This window comes from Tupaia chinensis, unplaced genomic scaffold (assembly GCF_000334495.1).
Source record: "Tupaia chinensis unplaced genomic scaffold, TupChi_1.0 Scaffold145685_1, whole genome shotgun sequence".
Lineage (NCBI taxonomy): Eukaryota > Metazoa > Chordata > Mammalia > Scandentia > Tupaiidae > Tupaia > Tupaia belangeri.
In genome coordinates, this window is record NW_006205542.1 from 1,386,707 (window position 1) to 1,405,070 (window position 18,364).

An 18,364-nucleotide genomic window follows, 5' to 3' on the forward strand; every position below is an offset into this window, starting at 1 on the left:
TTGGAAAAGTGTGGCATATATACTCTATGGAATACTTCTCAGCCATAAAAAATAACAAGACCCTGGCATTTGATAGAAAGTGGTCATATATGGAGGATCTATTGCTAAGTGAAGTAAGCCAGGCTATGAAAGAAAGATATTGTATGTATCCACTTAATATATACTGACTATCCACACTCCATGGTAGAGAGCGAAATATTAGAGGACATAAAAGCAGTGAAAATACTTAACGAGAATAAGACAGTGTGGAATGGGGGAGTTGAAGAAAAGAGGATAGAGAATGATAACAAGAGTGCAAATAGAGAGGCATGACATTAGTGGGACACAGATATGGCTTATTACCTGTTGATGATGACGTGTATAGTATTCTCAACTGGATTGGTCTGAGAAGTATTTCATGATGGGTAAAGGTCTTTTTACAAGCAAAATGAGAAGTAGTGATTGACTGTTTAAAAAAAGTATTGGAATAATTATAATAATGATTGGGAAAAACAATGAAAAGATATTGAACAATGAAGTGGAGAGTTTAATGACTCTGTGTTGACTGACATGCATGACATTCCCTTTTGAAAAAGCAATTAAATGCACTGTAAAGTTATATGCAATTCAGTGTAATATAAACAAGATTATGATGATAATAAATAAAAAATAAAAAATATAAAAAAACAAAAAACTTTATGTATATATGTATGTATGTATGTATGTATTTAGCTAGTTAGTTTTTCTAGCTGACTGCATCTCTGATAAGCAGAGAGTAAAATTAAGGCTGAAGGATAAGAACTAAAATATTATGAGAAAGAAAGTTACTGCATATCATTTTCAAATTTCAGAAGTGGAAGAGAAACTCCAAATATATTTTCATTCCTTGATTTGTTCTTTTCTGGTATGTCGCCCAGGCCAAATTAAAACCTTGACTTTTTCAACACTTTTAATTGCTTATCAAATAAAATTCATTAAATGTTTTCCACGTCTTTTGAATTTTGTATTGCATTTTAACAATAGATAAGTAATGATTTCCCGAGTTGAGCGTTGTAACATCTACCATGTGGGGCAAAGAATCATCTGTTAAATATATTATCTCTGTCATCAAGAATCTGAGTTTATTTCTGAGGAAATAAGATGGAATGCATAAAAATATTATTGAATTCTTAAATAAAAAATCAGTATATGAAAGCTGTTTTACAAGAGAATAAAATCACTCATGAATTTCAAAAAGAGTTACAATAAGGACTTAGAGTAATTAATAAGATTTGATAATTCAGGTGGGACTTGTGATGAACCATAAAGCCTAGACGGATTAATCAAGAGGTGGTTCATATGATAGTTTAGAAAAGGAAAACAAATGAAAAAGCAGAGATGGAAATGAGATAGGAGTGTGTGTGTGTTGTGTGTGTGTTGTGTGAGTGTGAAAAGCAGACTATATAATAAGCAATAGGTCCATTGGAAGGGAGAATATTCCCTTATAAATATATTCGGATAGATAAAAGGCAGTTATAAAGTGCTAAAAATGCCAAGTGTTCTACATAACTGGTCTCATTCCTTAAGCAAAAACCAGTGAAGAAGGTAGCACTAATTTAATTCCTGTTTTACAGATAAGAAAGCTGGGGTTTAGTGTCTAAGGTCACACAAGCAATGAATAGCAGAACCAGGTTTGTACTTAGACGACTTGACTTCTGAGTCAAGGCTACTCTTACAGGCAAATCAGGGCATATACTTCGAAGTCTTAACGATAAGAAACACAATTTATAACCTGCAGTTTTAAGGGACAAAAGACCATTATAGCTCTCTGAGTGACATGATGAAAATGATATCTATGCCTGTCAAAGGACCATGAAATAATTTGGGATGAGCCCATGAAATCAGTAGGGAAAAGCAGATAAAAGTGAAGACAAGCCCATCACAAAAATTATCACCATTCCCTTCTCTCTCTGTTCATTTTTGGCTCTACCACTGACAGATATTCTGGATATTACAAAAGGGAAACAATATAGCCTGTATTTTCCCAACACTACCCATACTCCACATTGGGCTTTTTATGATTTGGCTGAAAAAACTTGAGTAGGGCCCATTTTGTGGGATACTTTAAAAGGCTTGAGTAATTCGGCCAGTTGAGGAAAGATTATTATGTGCTCCAGGAAAGAAAATGAGTATCTTGCTACCTGGAGTGAGTGTAATCTGTTGCTTAAACATGCATCACACTCACCTCAAGGCTCAGATGACTCGATTGTAATTCAGAATAACCCATCATTTTTATTAACACACACTATGACCATGAGGATGTTTTCTGTCTACTAAATATGGCAACGTGATCTGATAGCTGACTTATTGTTTCCTTCTTCCACTTAACACCTTAGCTTTTAACTAAATCCCACTTTCACCTCTGGTTGTTTTGAATGATTCATACTTCTCATTTTACCCCCAAAGAATCCAATGTGCTTTGACATTGGGTGTTCCATAAATCAATGAAATAAGTAGAGAAATAAGTCAAGGCAGTAATAAAATTTTTCTCTGGAATTCAGCAGACAGAAATGGTTTACTAACTTCCCAGTCTACCCAATCTAGGAAAGCATATTCTTGCTAACAAAAGGAAAATAATGGTTGATATACACAGGTGATGCATACAGTCCATGAAATTTCCTGTGACATGAACAACAAAGTAAGCTTGCCTTTGGTTTATGTGTATAGCCAGCGCTTAAAGCTCAATAAGTAGTATTATTGCCAAAAGTAATTAAGTTATTCAGATTTGACCATATGGAATATAGTTGTAATAACTGTTTTAATGTCCCTTTTCTACTAATTCTATCATCTATGCTATTTTAGAGCCTGTTTCTATTGATTGATTTTTTTCTTCATTATAGGTTTTATTTTCCCACTTCTATGTATATATGCAATTTTTGATTGGACTCCAGATGTGAATTTTATGTTGTTCAGTGCTACAGTTTTTGTTTTCTTTTAAATATTCTTGAGCTTTTTCTGGGTTGCAGCTAAGTTACTTAAAGACTATTTGGTTCTTTATAGTGTTTTTTTTTTAATTTTTGTTAGGTGAGACCAATGTAGTCTTTAAATGTAATCCAAATAAATATCCCTTACTACTGAGGTCAGGAAGGTCTAAGGTGACACAAGCAATAAGTAGCAGAACCAGCAATATCCTTCTAAATATTCTACCTAATGCTTCTTGTATTATGAGTTTTTTGTTTGTTTGTTTTTCCTATTCTGGCTAGTGGGCATGTCTACTATTTCCAGCCCTATGTGAGCTCTGACTTGCTCTGTCTACTCCTTTCTGGTGGCTCTTTCTCTGCTCAGGTGGTTTTCTCATATGCAGGTGCCCATTTGTAACCAGTTAAAACCTTCTACCAATCTCCGGACCACTTTTTCTCTCTACTTCTCTCTCTGTCTCTCACCAACTTTGTGTGATGTATGTGTTCAGCTCTTTCCTCTATGTGAAATTCTCTCCCAATATTAAAGCCCATAAATTCTCCTACTTTTGCCTCCTTTAATTTTCAACTCTGTCTGCTCAGCTTCGAAGATGATCACACTCAGGGCACCAGGACCTGGAAACATTCTGCAGGTACTGAGCTGGGGAAATCCTAGGGCTCACCTAGTTTGCTTTCCATTTCTCAGAGATAGTTTTTTTTCTGTCTATTGGTTGATGTCTAACAACTGTTGTTTTGTATGTTTAGACTGGTTATTTAGTGGTCTAAAGATGGAAAGTAAATCTGGTACTGCTTACCTGCATTGATTGAAAGTTAAAGTTTAGTCATTCATATTTTAAATATGCCAGAAAATAAAAGAGTGGTATTGTTTGGTGTGTACAATAAATTAAGGAGCTTTCATTCAAAACTGAATTTGGATTCATTTAGTAGGTGTTCTGTAAGTCCTTGAGCTGAGGTGGATCTCTTCCAGATTCTCATTTTGTCTCTTCACAAAATTTGTTCAAAATTATGATGTCTTATACTTCAAATTTTTGTGAAAAGAAATGAGCCAACAAAAGAAAACTTCAAGGGAACCAGCAGTTAGCGTAATGGCTATGTGGCTGGATTCCCACGTAGTCAACTGCGGCTCACATCCCAGGCCTGGTGGCTTAAAACTCATGCCGGGCGCGTGTGCGTGCGTGCCCAATATCCCGAGAGGAGAATGGAGGAGAAGGGATTGCAGTGTGACCATCCCCCTGGAGGGTGATTCCTTGCTTTCTGTCCCTATGTCTCTTTCTGTCTGTCTGGCGAGCGCACGAGCCCTATAGCAAAAAACCTCTCAAAAAAAAAAAAAAAAAAAGAAAAGAAAAAGAAAAAGAAAACTTCAAGACCAGCAATTGTGAGGAGTCTATTGACTATATTTAAGATTAAAGAAAAAAAACTGGTGATATGTATATTTCAATATGCACAAAAACCTACATATTTTGTTTAGAATGATGTTAGAACTGATAACTGACAATAAAATTTTGGAATGTAATGGGTCTTATGGTTAATTAGATTTTTGGTTAAATTATTACTAAAGCAATTAAAATGAATTTTTTTATGACTTGTGTTGAAAATCTTTCAAATTTTATTTACCTATTTGGTGAATAGTAAATTTGATGTAATTTAGTATTTTTGTATATCTAGGTTTCTAAGTAGCATTCCTAGGTCAAAGCATTGAACATCAATCATTCATTTGTAGTATTGTAGTTGTGGCCACTGCATTCCTAGGTCAAAGCATTGAACACCAATCATTCATTTGTAGTATTGTAGTTGTGGCCACTGTGGCTTTACTAGACTCAGTTGTCAATATCTTGATCAGATAAAAGATATTCAGCACCTAGAATACTGAATACAGATATGTTCCTGGACCATGGCTGGTGTATGATCAAGAAAGTTTTCAAGAAAACCAGTAGGAAATGTCTTGGCTAGTGGGGACTTGGAACCCAAGAATCCAACAGGAAGCAACTGATGACTTGCAGATGGAAAAGAAGATCTGGCAGTAAATAGAAGACTGTCTCAGATCTAAGAGGAATGTAGTTTTTGGGAGATCTAAGTGTCAATAGCATGAACACATGGAAATTAAAACATTAGTCCTCAAGGAAGACTGAGTAAGGATATGTCAGGGAAGGCATGATTATTGAGGGAACTTGGGAAAAAAGGAAACAAGAGTAGAAGAATCTGGTCGTATTAGGAAGTTACTTGGTTAAAAGGTTCTTGCTACAGGGCTGAGAATGTGATTTCCCCAGCAACTTGGCTATGGCTGTGGAGCTGGTGTACTTAGTTTTAAGTGGGTGAACCTGAACATAAAAATGATACCAGCATGGGGAACCAGCAGTTAGCGTAATGGCTATGTCGCTGGACTCCCATGTAGTCAACCGCGGTTCGCATCCTGGACCCGGTGGCTTAAAACTCACACCAGGTGCACGTGCGCGCGTGTCCAAGATCCCAAGAGGAGAATGGAGGAAAAGGGATTGCGGTGTGACCATCCCCCCTGTGGAGTGATTTCTCGTTTTCTGTCTCTATGTCTCTCTCTGTCTGTCTGGTGAGCGCACACACCCTATAGCAAAAAAAAGCAGTTAGCGTAATGGCTATGTCGCTGGACTCCCATGTAGTCAACCGCGGTTCGCATCCTGGACCCGGTGGCTTAAAACTCACACCAGGTGCACGTGCGTGCGTGCCCAAGATCCCAAGAGGAGAATGGAGGAAAAGGGATTGCGGTGTGACCATCCCCCCTGTGGAGTGATTTCTCGTTTTCTGTCTCTATGTCTCTCTCTGTCTGTCTGGTGAGCGCACACACCCTATAGCAAAAAAACAAAACAAAACAAAAACAAAACAAAACAAAACCTCTCCAAAAAAACCCCCAAAGAACAAAAAACAAAAACAAAACTGATACCAGCGTGAGTCCTCATAGGGAGTGAACCAAGCAGATTGGTACCATCCTGACTCTTTAACTCAATATAACTTCACAAACATGCTCTAGGAGTTTACTGAAAATGTCAGAAGCATGTCACACTGCAAATTAAGCCAGACCTCCTCCCTCTAACTTGCTTACAACATTTCTCTGTATTAACTCTCCTTGTGTTTCAAGACTTCAAATTCAACTATATACTCCCGGTGTTTTCTTTAACACTTGCCACCTTGTCCTTTGTGAAGGTAATTGTCTGCACTTGTTTTTTCTAATATGTTGGGCCTCCCTCCAGAACATCACTTTGGAAATTCACTCTCAGATCCTGAGCATGTGGTAGGACCTTGTATTATTCTATCAAGGGCCCCATGGGACTGAATGGCGTGTGTCCCTTAACCCCTTGATCAGTAGACAGTCTTGACCCTGAGGTGTACCCTAGAAATGACTTACTTGGGTAAATCCTTGATGTGAATTTGTTCTCTTTGACTCAGTGCAATAGCCTTATATTATACATCAATGGCCAGTCATGGCACTGATTTACATTTCGAAGCTGTGATGATAAATGAGTAAGGTTTAGTCTTCGAGGTTGAGGAGATTAGATTTTAGGATGAAGAACACATGGGGTGTAGATAATTACATTAGCGTGTGGTGAATGCTTTTGAAGAAATCTACAGCAGCATTTGCTAAGGTGGGTGTGGGGAGGTATCCATTTAACAAAAAGAGGGAGATATTTAACCCATCCTGGAGATGAAGAGAAGGTTAAGAAAGGGAATAATTGGGTTTTTTGTTTGTTTGTTTGTTTGTTTGTTTTTTAATCTGATTATTTGTCTTAACAACAGGGTACAGAAAAATTCTCATCAGATGAAGTTTTACCATGTTATTATGGGAAGTATTATGACTAATTGAAAATACAGAGCCATCTACAGAAACAGTTTAAGTGGGCAATTTTCATCATAGTTCTGGGGATGTGGTTAGGTACTAGTTTTAGGATTATCAGTCATTTATGGGTCTGGATGTAATTTCTGACTCTTCCACTTAGTGGCTGTATTCATGTCTCCAAGCCTCAGTGTGTCTATGTTGATTATAGATAATAGTTACTCTGCAAGTATGTCAGTTATGTTTATTGCCTCTCAGCTTCAAATGTATCCTTCAGTATATAGTCTATAATAGGAGAATTTGTTTAAGCATTTTTCATTTAAATTGAATATTATGTTAGATTTTGCTTCTTTTTTTTTTAAAGATTTTTTTTTTTTTTTTTTTTTTTTTTTTTTTTTTTTGCTATAGGGTGTGTATGCTTGCTAAAGAGAGAGACAGAAAGTGCAAAATTACCCCTGAGGGAGGGATGACCATGCTGAGATCCACTCTCCTCCATTCTACTCTGGATTTTTGGCATGCATGTGCATGTGCCCAGCGTGTTTCAAGCCTTGGGGTCCAGGACTCTAACTGCAGTCAGCCTGGTGGGAATCCAATGATATAAGCATTACACTATCTGCTGGTCCTTGTTAGATTTTTCTTAAGAAACAGTATTGGAAGGACAATGGGGAGGAAGAGATTCCTTGAGTTTCTGGTATGGGCTTGAGAGATGAGCAGGGTGGGTGTGAGAACATCTGGTAGGTCCTGCCTCAGCTATAGGTCCAGAATGCAATCCTCCCTGTCACCCTGCAGCCTTGGCCAAACAGTGCCCTTCCTGTGTCTCTCTCAACCTTGAATCCAAAGCTCACGCAGCCTGTGTGCAGCTGTATGATCCAGAGCATCATGTAACAGGGAGCTGTTTTTTCTGCAAGCTCTGTCACATTCCTCTCTCTGAAGGCCTCTACCTCTGCTGGTGCCCGCACCTGCCCAGCACACCCATGCCACTGGTTGCTGCTCACCTGCCACTGCCTGCATTCATTTGCCCAGCAGCTCCAGACCAGTTCTAGCCTAGCCAAATCATCAAACTTCTCTGCTGTCTGGGGGCTAAATTACGCCTTCTCTAACAAGGTCTGGCCATCATCTAAATTTTCTTTTTTTCTTCCTACAGCTTGGGGCACTATGCAGAGTTTTCTCTTTCACCATAGTTTAATGATTCTTTCTATTCATCTGCTCCTGTTTAAGTCGTTATGTAGTTTCTATCTCCTGATTGAATCCAGATTGTTATAGCAAGTTTAACATGAAAATTATGTGAAACATTTGGCATAATACATGATAATAATTATGACTAATCTTGTTTTTTCTTCCCTCTCCTAACAAAACCCTGAAGTTTGCTTGTAAGAGTGTGTGTGTGTGTGTGTGTGTGTATTTAAGTGCTGTGTGTGAACATGGCTGTGTGTTTATACAGTCAGGCAGGCACTTTATCCCATTAAGATCTGTGACTGGTTAAACTTTAGTGACTATACTTGAATTGAGTACTTGTATGACGCTCCAGGATGTTTGGAAAGAATCTTGGGTTAGTAATCACGTGGACCAGTCTGTTAAACACATCCCATAGATGTTTTTTAATTGGCAGAGGGCGCATGTGCTCCTCAGAGAGAATGAGAGTGACAGAGAGAGAGGGCAGGAGAAAGCATCTCCAATACCTCCGATGGAGGGGGAGTCACACCACAATCCCTGCCTCATTTCTCTCTCCTGTCAGGATGTTGGGCATGCAATCACATGTGCCTGATGTGTTTTTCAAGCTGCAAAGCCTGGGATTTCGAATGCAGTCTGCCACATGGAATTCAGCTCCTTTAACCACTAGGCCAGGGGGCTAGTTCTCTATGGAAGGTTAACAAAATTCCTTCAGAGACTCAAACACAAACCATCATCTCTGTGAGTGTTAAACTGACATGCCATAGATTTCTTGGCTTCAGAGGTTTTCTCCTTTTTCTTCCTGTTTCTTTTTTTCCTCACGTTCAATCTCATTTAGGTAAAGGTGACTTTGTTTAGTTTTGTTTTGAGAGAGATTTTTGTTATAGAGCACATGTAGTCATGAGAGAGACAGAGACAGAGGGACAGGAGGTAAAAATCACTTCTTGGGGGGATGACCACACTGAAATCCCTTCTCCTCCATTCTCCTCTCAGGATTTTGGGGATGCATGCACATGCACCTGGCATGAGTTTCAAGGTCTGGAACTTGAACCAGAGTTTACTATGTGTGAGTCCAGCAGTGTAACCATTACACCATCTGCTGGTCCTGGTAGAAGTGATTTTTAATATTCATTCATTAAATGAGTATAATAAATTAAATAATTTTTTGAGAGTTTTTTTTTTTTTTTTTTTTGCCATAGGGCGCATGCACTCGCCAGACAGAGAGAGAGAGAGAGACAGAAAGCGAGAAATCACTCTCCAAGGGGGATGGCCATGCCGCAGTCCATTCTCCTCCAGGGGGGATGGCCATGCTGCAATCCCTTCTCCTCCATTCTCTTCTCGGGATCTTGGGCACACATGCATGCACACCTGGCGTGAGTTTTAAGCCACCGGGTCCGGGACGCGAACCGCAGTCGACTACGTGGGAGTCCAGTGACATAGCCATTACGCTAACTGCTGGTTCCCCAAATTTGACTCCTGGTCTAACCTGAAGGTCCTGTATATTTGCATGTGCCTGCAACCTCTGCCATTCTGGAGAATGATGAAGAGAATTGCAACATGATGAGAACCTGTCCTTTAAAATTTTATATTAGATTCTGGATAATTACTGCTAATTAATTTTAGAGTGTAGAAAGTTATAATGTGAAGTCACACCTTTTCCACTACCCTAACTGGATATAACTTCATAAAATTGTGCTGACTGGTAGGTAATTTAATTCCATTTCTTATTGATACTGGCAGTAGAGACATTATTTAAAAAAAAATATTGGCGGCAATATTTCTTGCCACATATGTTTGTCTTTATTATTTTGGGATATTCCAGAAGCGATGACTTTTTCTAAGCCAAGTGTAGGACTTTTAAGATACAAATAAAGTTGGGTTGGCTGAAAGCTAAATTCAGATGATTATATTTGCCAAACTAAATGTCAAAACACAAGTAGTGTCTTCTTTTCTCACAGCATCTAAAAACAAAAACAAAAACAAAGCCCTGCCTTCCAGAAAATGGAATTCCTAATGTAGAGTATTCCCTACATTTTTTTCTTTCTCACATAGATAATGTTGAGTATCATTGATTCCTTCTATGCATGTTTTCTAACAAGGAAAATTCAGAATCCCATCTATAAAAGACAAAGTCATAAGGATTTGTTCTTGATACACATGTTTTGGAACCTTCTAGCCCTCTTTCACTCCCTTTCAAGGCTCTTCTAATTCCTGTAACTGTAGATGGAAAACCATAGCCAGGACATTCTCTTTAAAGTCTGCAAATACCCTTTTCTCTAAGAAGATAACAGCAATAGCACTTGGTGAGTGAGTGTAGGTGAATCTGGCAGGGTAGCACAGGACAGCTTCTTGTGTTGAGAAACTGGAAGTCTTTGCACTTGTCACAGTATAAATGATGAAGCCACCTCCTTGGTGAAGGGATGGTTCAGAAGATAGAGATTCTCTGGCTTGATTGAAAGATGCTGTTAATGAGGGGTACTTTTAAAACTGTGGAAAATGAAATTAAAGTTGGAGTTTATTTTGGTGCGAAAAAATTTGACATTGATGCATAGTTTCTTCATAATGAACATTTTTTTTTCTTTTTTTTTTTTGTTTATACTTTTGTTGTAGGGCACATGTGTGTTCGCTGGGCGACAAGGAGACAGATTCAGAGAGGGACAGGGAGAAATCACCCTTCAAGAGGATGGCCACAATCCTTTGTCCATTCTCTTCTTTGGATTGTGGGCACACACACATGCACGCCCAGGGTGATTTTCAAGCCACCAGGTCTGAGATTCAAACTGCATTTGGCCATGTGGGAGCCTAGCACCCTAACCACTATGCCACCTGCTGGCCCCCATACTGTTAATTTTCTTTTAGAAATACTCTTTATTAGTATTATTATCATAATCACATTATTATTCAATTTGAGCAGAGAGAGACAGGGAGAGAAAGAGGGAGAGTGAGGAAGCAAACCACTAGGTCTAAGACTTGAACCATGGTCTACCATGTGGGAGTCTAGCACCTTAACTACCTGCCAACTCCAATAATGCACATTTTCTATGAACTTTTGCAGATCCCTTATATATTTTCTTTCTTTTTAAAAGAATTTTAGTTTGCTATATAGGGCATATGCCCACTGGGGGTTGTCAACACTGCAATACCTTCTCCTTCATTGTCCTCTCAGGGTTTGGGGTATGCATGCATGCACATATGCCTGGTATGTTTTTCAAGCCTCTGGGTCTGGGACTTGAACTCTGTAGCCAGTCATGTGGGATTTAGACCCCTTACCCATCACTCTATCTACTGGCCCCCTCATATGTTTTCTAATACTGTCCCTTGCTTTCCCTTTCCCCTTGCCTATTATCATCCCCCTGACTTGGACATACTCCTTTGCAGCTCCTCTTCTACTGCATGCAAGGAAAGCATACATATGCAGTCATTCAAAAATATTTATTAGGTTTAAATTTGTATTCTATACTATATTGGTGGTGGATATAGAGTAATGCATAAAGATGTTGGCTTATATGGAGCTTCTAGTCTATCAGGGAAGTTAGATCATGAACTAACAGTTCAATGTGTCACAGGGTAAAATAATTCTTCACCAGAAATTCCCAAGAGCTGTTCCCTGAAAGGGAAGATTCTCAGCCTCATAGACCAGATTCTACATGCAGAGCCGAACATAGAGGAGAGAGTCCCAGGCAGAATAGTCAAATAGTCAAGTGGAGTGGCAGCGGCTAAGGGAATGGACAGGCAGTACCAGGACTGGAAGAAAGCAGACAAGGTTTTGTAGTCGCCTGGAGTGACAAATTTTAAAAAGATGGACAAATAGTGAAAGTGTTTTTTAGAGAGCTCTCTGCGTGAAGCACCATATAAAACCCCCTGTCTTTGTTTCTTTTCTTTTTTCTTTTTTAGATTTTTTTTTTCTATAGGGCATGTGTGCAGTTGAGCTCCATCCTGATGAAAGAGTGATGCATCTTTTTTAACAAATCACTGTAGAACTTGTACAAAACTTTGACTAGCCCAGCTGTGCCACAGGACAATCTTAGACAGGTATGTATAATATTTTGAAAAACCTCCCTAGAGTTGAAGATGTGGTCAAGTCTCAAAACCGTGAGAACTGAGAGCAGGGAATGTGGCGGCACCAAAAGAGAATGAGTTCCATCACTAGAAAAGAAAGAATAAATTCTGGGAAGGCAAAAAACAGGTATTTGCTAAAGAACTGAGTAGAAGCAGTTTTAGTTTTAAATGGTTTCTCTCTTTTCATCTTTAAAATTACTTTCTTCTGCTTTTCTTTTTTATACTATTCTGTTAAATAAAAATTTTTCCATAAGCTTTTCTCTGTTTAATATTTTACCTTTAATGAACTTCCTTCTATTGAGAATAAAAATAAGATATCTTCTGGAGTAAGACTATAATGAAAATGGTACGTTTTAAAATTTAAATTTATTTATTTACATTAATTCATTATACATCATTACAGCATAAAAATGAGATTTCCCATCCAGAATACACTGTATATTGGCTCAATAAAGCACATCAACATACGTGTTATCATCAACAAATAATTTTCCATTTCTTGTTTCCTGTATATTTTGCTTTTTTTGTCATCCTTGATTCCCTATCTCAAAATGGTGGATAGAAAGGTAAATTGCCACTATTGGTGAGAAAATTAAAAACTACATAGGAATGTCAAAGTGGGGGATCCACACTGGTTAAGGTGGCTGGATCCCACGTGGCCAACTGCATGGTTTAAGTCCTGGACTTCGTGACTTGGAAAACACTCCAGAGGTGTGCGCGTGCATGCTCCAAATCTCTAGAGGATAATGGAGAAGGGACTGTGGCATGGCTCTCCCCTCTGGGGGCTGTTTTTACACTTTCCCTCTCTCTCCCTTTCTATCTCCAGCAAACTCACATACCCCATGGCTGAAAAAAAAAATAATAGTGTCAAAGTGTTTCATGTCATTGAATGCAATCCATAATTAGTATGCATAAAAAGTTTGCTGAAAAATATTTAAGAAATATAAATGTATAATATAAAAGATAAAGAATGTTTAGAAAGTACACAGAGCTATATGTGCCGTGTGCCATTTCAATCTTACATTTATGAAAATTATTGATATTCAAAACATGTTAAAAATCAGGAAATACAATGAAATTTTAATCTCTGGGGTGGATGAAATTAAGAGTGTTGTTTTCTTAGATTTTCATATTAAAAGTTATGTACATTGGTTTAATAATCAGGAAAAAGGAATAATAAATGTTACCAAGACGGTTCAGATTTATAATATCAATACTCAAGAAAACCTTATTTTGCCCTAATGAAGCATATCAAATGCTAATAAACTATGGGTGTTTCATGTTATTTTTGTTGTTAATAGCTAATTGTTATCCCTCTACTTTAAAATTTATTCTCCAACATCTTTCTCCTATTTATTTAATAGCTTTGTTTTTGATATTTCTTTGGTATTTTTTACTTATGCCTCCAACATTCAGGGTGTTTTCTTTATTCATGATAGAATGGGTGCACGTGCTCTTAAGAACAAGAGTGAGAATGAGGGAGGACAGAGTGAGATGTAAGCAGCCCCCACAGGGCCCTGTCACACCATGTTCACCTTTCTCCGGTCCCACGGCCCATCAGAAGTAATGTGAGTTTTGATAATATATCAATTATCACCTTTTCCTTTTCTCACCTATGAATCTTGACTGTCATTATCTTTATTTTAAGCCTTTTACTTTAAGATTGGTAATTGACTTTAGGTTGTGTTGCTATTTTTAAGAATTATTTAATTTTATTTATTGTCATTATTTTGTTTATTTTATTTTTTTTATATATTTGAAGTTGACCAGAGAAAGACAGAGAGAAAGAAGGAAAGTGAGAAAGCAAGCTGCCAGGTCTGGGACTCAAACCACAGTCAGCCATGTGGGAGTCTAGCCGCCTTAACCACAACATTACCTGCTGGACTCAGGGTGTGCTATTTTTTTTATTTTTTTAAAATTTATTTGGAGAAAAGAATTTTGCCCTCACTTTTAATTTATTTGGAGAAAAGAATTTTGCCCTCACATACTAAGTCAGAAATCTAAAACATAGAATATAAACCTCAGCTGTTTATGGTGTAGCTTTATGTTCTCAAGTAATTTCTTTAAAGTATCAGTTAGAGATCTTCTGGAGAGATCATGGTTCAATCCATTTATTGCCTCTTTGTATCCTGCATTCAAAATGGAATAAATTGAGGTTTAGAGGGGTTAAGTAACTGGCCTGAAGGCAGAGAGCTGGCTAACTGCTGTACCATCTGGGACTCCAGTATTCTTTCTACGCTGTTCCTAACTTCTCTCCTCTGCGTTTCCCTAACCCAGGAAAGGGTGTTAACTCCCTAACAGAAAGCAAGTCATCATACCATGAAGTCTCTGCAGATGACAGTGTAAGGTCATTCAATACACCGCATAAATGATGGTAGAAAACACAAAGTCTGAAAACAGACATATACATGTAATATTAAACCAACAATTTAACTAATTCTAGTTATTTTAACACCAAATGAATCATGTAAGGATTTCCATTCTCATTGTCATATTCAAGTATGACAAAAACCGGGCTCGCCTTTCTCCTCAACCTTCAAAGCTGCACTACCTAGAGTCTACTGAATGAGTCAGAAACCAGATGGCTTTATCATCCCCCTTTCCTTTGTGCTTTTTTCCAATCCACCACAAGTCTTTATTGATTTTTAACTTTCAGTTATCTCTCATGTTCGTTTATTCCTCACCTTCATCTTCCCTGTCACTTCCCCACTAGTCTCAGCCCTATCATCTCCTATCAGGGGGCTGACACAAAACCTACAAACTCCCTCCACCACACACCCAAGATGGTGTTTAAGAAATGCAAATCTGATCACTAAACTCCTGCTGCCAAGTTCAGTATCTTTCTTTGCTCTAAAGATAAATACTTAACATGGCCCCCAAGGCCTGCTCTGTTTATCTTTGTTATCTAACTCAGCTTTTCCTCTTGCTGGCTTTCAGTCTCTGGTACTCACTGTGCTCCTCCCTCCTTCCCACCCCAGGGTTTGTACATATGTTGTTTTCTCTGCTTAGAGTACGTACAATTCCCCCCACCCTTTTCCTCTAAGGAACTCCTACTCAGTCTTCAGATCTTTGATCAATCTTTACTTCCTCTCTCTGGGAAGTCTTCTCAGTTCATCCTGCCATGGAAAGAAAAAAAATCACTATTATATGCTGTTATAGCTCCTTCCTCCTTTTCCTTCCCAGTGGGCTCACTATTGTTATTTTCCATTTATTTGTGAGCTAATTTGATTAATGTCTTGTTTCCATTAGACTGTAGGCTCTAGTTTGTGCTCACAGCATATAGAAGACACTCAGTAGCCTTTTGTAGAATGAATGAATCAATGAATGTGTATTTACTATACCACAAGTGTTACATCTATACTAAAGAGCCAGCTCACTTTTTCTTATCCTGGTGCTTCTTGTTCAGGAAGGGGGCTGGCCTTCATAGAAATAGGTATGCATCTCTTAGTGTCAGAAAAATGCTGGAGAAAAATCACACATCCTTATGGGCTTTTGACCCCCATAGTCTATGCCATCCAAGTTAAACTAGATATTCAGTGACATTTAGCAATCCTTTGCACATACTTTCTCAGTGCTAAATTATATACTGATAATGAAGAATTAGAATGAATATCTACCTAATTACTTAGTAAGTGTGCGTAAAAATAATTTTGCCACAGCTGCTCTTCCAAATCCTAATGGATCTCTTTACTTGCCAACTTCACCTCCACATAATTCATTTTAGCAGTGGTGTCTCACCTGAGAAAAGTAATTCCATCAAGACTGAATCCCTCTCAATATACACATGAGCAACGGTGCCTGTGCTTATCCCTGTCCTTCCTCCAAGACTCACCCATGCTCATCTGTTCTAAGTCCCTCATCTCTTCATTCCTTTTAGGGCCTCACTGGATCAATTCATCTGTCTTTCTTCTTCTGTGTTTTCAACTTTCTTTCCATTGGTTCTAGCCTTCCAACATATATACTTATAAACAAAAAGGGTTACAAACAAAACATCATGTACAAACATATCATAAATAAAACCAGAAATTCCTCTTTATAATGTAACAAGAAAATGAGAAGCACCTTATTGTAATCATTTGAATATTTAAATTTTGCTAATCGAGCCTGTAGGTACCACCAGTGCACATAATATTTTCTCTCCTGAATCTCCAACTTCTCTTCTTCACTCCACATTCTCTCATTAACTGTAGTCCATATTTCGCAGAGGCCATAGAAGCCATCAGAAGAAAATTTCCAGATCCTCTGCACTGCTAACCCCTGTGTCTATATACTCTTCACACCTCCTGATACTGGAAGAGCCAGCCGTGCTCCTAGTTAAGACCAATGCCTCTACTTGGGCAAAGATCTTTGCCCTCTTTAAGGACATACATTACTTTTTCTCAGAAATCCATTTTTGCTTCATTGAATTTTTCTCCACAATCTGGCCAGTATTTTTGGTAATCTTTCCCATTTTAAAGAAAAACAACAGTAAACTTTCTTGCCCTTATCTCCCCCTCTACAGAATTAGCTCTTGTTGAGTCCTCTTCTGTCTTCTGCGGTGCTAAAATTCAATGTTTAATCCTCAGTGATCCACACTCTGCTTTGTCAGAGTTAATCACTCACTCCTCTCTTCTCTTGCCTTATAATACGCCACTTTCTCATTGTTTCTCTTAGCTTTATTCTCAAAGTGTTGCTGGTCCCTTCTTACCTCCTGCACTCTTGATATTGTGGTGCCCCATGTCTTTCTTCTTATAGTTTTCTTTACCATTTCTGCCTCTGCCCTATTTAATATCCTCCAGTACCACCACCTAGGTGGTGTGATCCACCTAGGAGCACATCTGTGGGTCGATGACTCTCACTTTATATCTCCAATCCAGAACTCCTGGATTCCATAATATATGGAATATTTAATTAGTATCTAATAGCAATCTCAAACAAGACCTGATCAAAACTTAATACTTGACTCCAATTTTCTCTCCTTTTGAAACTTTCTTTTCTAGGTCTTCTGATTAAGAAGTGACAGTTCTGTTTCCAGTTTCTCAGACCAAAACCTTGGAGTGTCTCTAAACTGTTTCATCACACCCCGCATGTAATCCACTGATAATTTCTTTTTGGCTGTACATCCAAAGCCCTCTACAAGTTGACCACTCTGAGCCCATTCAACATTGCTACCTCTCACTGAGATTATCACAATAACCTGTCAAATAGCCACCTGCTTTTGCCTTAGCTCCTTCAAACCCAACACAAGTACACCCGCATGCATGTACACACACAAACACAGAAGCTGGTTTTCACAAAGCAGCCATAGATTATTTAGAAATGCACTTATTATAAAATTTACTGATATAAGGAATATGTAACACACAATTTGAAAATAATAAAATGTATGCAGAATGCTTAATGATTTTTGTTGAAACCTGAAAGCTGTTTAGTGTTTTTGCACTATTAAAATGAGTTTGTTGCCAAAAATTGAGGTTAGCTGTTACAAAGACACTGAGGTCATTTAATGCAACCTCATGTTCTAATAGGAGTCTCCAAATGGTAACATAGAGCTTTTGCATTGCGATTACATAGGGGCTTAAGTAGAATCTCTGAGATGTGGGAATCACGAGTATGTATTTATTTTAGAAGTCCAATTAGTTTAAAAACAATAGCCTTGTATCATGACCCCATGACAGTAAAGTCCGACATTAGCAGTGACAGTGAGAAACTGATACAAGAGAGATCATTTTAAAATGTGAGTTAGGGACTGTCTGTAATTCCTGTACTCTAAAACTTTGAAATGGCTTCCTACAAAGAAAAAGCCTAAGTCTCTATGATTTTATTTTTGTGTGTGTTTAGACATTCTATTTCTCCTCTGTTACCCTATTTTTATCTTCTCCTTTACCTCCTTTTTTTATCCTCCAGCAACACTGGCATTTTTGCTGTTTCTTGAGCATCCTAGTACATTCTCACTGAGGTCTTTGTACTTGCTGGTTCTCTTGTCCTGTAACACTCTTCCTCCAGATAATTTTAAGTCCTCTACCTTTATTTCGATGTCTCTTTGAATGACATTCATCATGGAACATTTCATGACCAGCGTATGTAAAACATCCAACATCCCCTGCCCCGACTTGACCCTCAGTTTCCTAATACCCCTTGTACAGCTTTATTTTTGTCCGTAATATAGTGTTGGTTCTAAGCTCCTCTACTCTAAGAAGACTCACTGTCTCACTGTAAACACACACAAACACACAAACACAGACACACACACACAACAAAAAAAATAATGAGTACTTTATGACTTCATTTAGAATCCTCGAAATTGGAAACTCCTCCCTGTCCACATCCGACCATCTGTCCATTAAACCTGCCTTTTATCAGTTCTTCATGGTGCTGTCTACTATTCCCGCACTCTATCTTCTCTCCTGGCTGGACT